General features: G+C 39.8%; 1 pseudogene; it reads right to left on the reverse strand.

Annotated features, from left to right (window-relative positions):
- Window positions 1-636: 636 nt before the first annotated feature.
- LOC102420669 lies at window positions 637-1,806 on the reverse strand (annotated as a pseudogene).
- Window positions 1,807-2,665: the final 859 nt, after the last annotated feature.

A 2,665-nucleotide genomic window follows, 5' to 3' on the forward strand; every position in this document is an offset into this window, starting at 1 on the left:
ATATTCACCTGATGGGTGATGTTTTCTAATACTGTATATTCCTAATAATGCAAAGATACTGCACAACCTCTGAAACCCCAGACTCTGCCCAGTCTTACATTTTGTTCCACACTGATTTTCATACTTTTTATCTCAGACAACTGAGATGAAAAGTAGACATTATCAAATGTATCACAACCTAATGCTGAAACTGGAACTTCCTAAGAGCTACAAGTTCACACTATGTCCAACAGATGTTGATCACTATTTCCCTCTAAAATTTAAAATATCCTGTGGTCCTCTGAGCTCATAGGGGCACCCCAAAGTGCCTTTGAACAGTTTGAGATCCATGGACCTAGAACCTTTATAAAGGGGAAAATGTATTGAAAGACAGACATTAAGAAGATCTAAGTACCTAACCGATTTGGCTCAGTGGATAGAGCGTCGGCCTGTGGACTCAAGGGTCCCAGGTTCGATTCCTGTCGGGGGCATGTGCCTTGGTTGTGGGCGCATCCCCAGTGGGGTGTGTGCAGGAGGCAGCTGATCGATATTTCTCATCGATGTTTCTAACTCTCTAGCCCTCTCTCTTCCTCTGTGAAAAATCGATAAAATATATTTTTTAAAAAAAGAAGATCTAAGTAAATGGGAATACTAATGTTCATAAATTTAAAGACTCAAAATTGTACAGATGACAAATTTCCTCAAACTAATCTGTATATTCAAATGGAATCCTAATCAAGTCCCAGAAGTGTTTTGTGAAAAATTGGACAGCTAATTATAAAATTATATAAAGAGCAAAGGCCTAGGAATAGCAAAGACATTCCTGAAGAATAATGTGAATAGGCTCTAACACAAAAATTTTTTATTAAAGAAGTTGGATCCTATACCAGATACCACACCACTTAACACATCTTTTCTGATCCTCTTAGCTTCATTTGTCTCTTGTTCAAGCTGCTACTCCAGCTACCAGCTCTATCTTGGGTGTGGCCAACTTTTATTTATTAGTATCATCATTTTTAATGGTAGCAATATGGATTATTAAGCTGTGCTTTAGTACAGGTGCTGGGGCTTGCCCATGATACTTTTCTTTTTTAAAATATGTTTTTATTTATTTCAGAGAGAGGAAGGGAGAGGGAGAGAGAGTTAAAAACTTCAACGATAAGAGAGAACCATCGATCGGCTGTCTTCTGCAAGCCCCCCACCAGGGATAGAGTCTGCAACCCAGGCATGTGCCCTGAACCGGGAATTGAACCAGTGACCTCCTTAACGTACAAAGCCCAGATGTACAAAGCCAGTTCTTTTTTGAGTAATGACACCAGGAAACTGACAGCTAAGTGGATGTTGTGCACAAGCTCATCATCTGTCATCTTCACATGGCAAACAGCTACTGCCCTACACAACTTCTTCTCTTCATCTGGAACTTGTGAATTTCACTTCATCGACTTTGGCCACCATGCTCTTATTGTGGGTCAGCAAGGAAGGGAACTTGACAGCCTTATTCAGGTCTGGGCCCAGGATTCTGATTGATTAGAGACTATGAAGCCAAAAAGGCACCATACTTCTTGACCAATTTCCTTTTCTTGTTGAATTTCCTCAGCGCCTCAATGTCTACATGGGGGATATGCATGGCCTTGGCCTCATCACAGTTCTCAGAACACATACTGAGAACTTGGGGCAGGAGTGGACTTAAGCCTGAAAGTGACTGAGAAGTATTTGTCCTTCTAAGGGTCATAGTTCTTCAGGCTGATCGGCAGCTCTTGCATTGGTCCTGTGCAGAACTTCCTGCATTGACTCATAGAGGGTCTTTCAGGAGACTTTGCTGCTCATGATTCCTCGTGCCACCAAAAAACAGAAAAGGGCGGGTGTGGCCAACTTTTAAATGCAGGCACAATACGACAACACCTCACTTCATGCCTGAGCTGTACACTGCCACGGGCTACTGTGGCACCCACGCATGCAACCTAGTAGTACAGGAGAGTTAACTCTGACCAATGGTGATGGATCTCAACTTACCAAATAGATCCTTTTTCTCACCCTGTATTAGATGATACTGTGACTGACTTTATGTAACTTCCTAGGGGGAAAGACAATGATACTTACTGAGCAAGCAGTTACACTTCCATATTGGCTACGACTCATTCTGTGCTTCTCCCCTTTCTCACACTTGTGCTCCCTGGGAATGTACTTTCTATGTAAAGACACATAAGCCTTTTCCGTCAAGCTCTACCTTCTGGAGAATCCAGATGAAGAAAGATCCTTACTTTACATCATACCAAAAAAAATTTTTTTTTCAGATGAATTAAAGATTTAACGTGAAAGGCAAAATTCTAACGTTTAGAAAATTATACAGGAGAATATATTTACATAGGAAAACATCTTTAAGACATAGCACTCTATAAAGGAAAAGATTGATAAATATGACACATTCTACACCATAAAACAGACAAGTCACAAAACAGGAACTCTGCAACAAAAGGTAACTTATAAAATATCCAGAATATATAAAGAATTCCTATAAAGAAATGAGCAAAACAACAAACAACCCCAATAAATAACAAGCAAATGACACAAACTTTCACTTCATAGATTACTTACAGTGAATAAATACATGAAAACATGCCCAATCTCATAAGAAAAAGTGAAAATGTAAATCAAGGCCATTAACAGATACCATGTACACCTTTTA

This window comes from Myotis lucifugus, unplaced genomic scaffold (genome assembly GCF_000147115.1).
Source record: "Myotis lucifugus unplaced genomic scaffold, Myoluc2.0 scaffold_105, whole genome shotgun sequence".
Lineage (NCBI taxonomy): Eukaryota > Metazoa > Chordata > Mammalia > Chiroptera > Vespertilionidae > Myotis > Myotis lucifugus.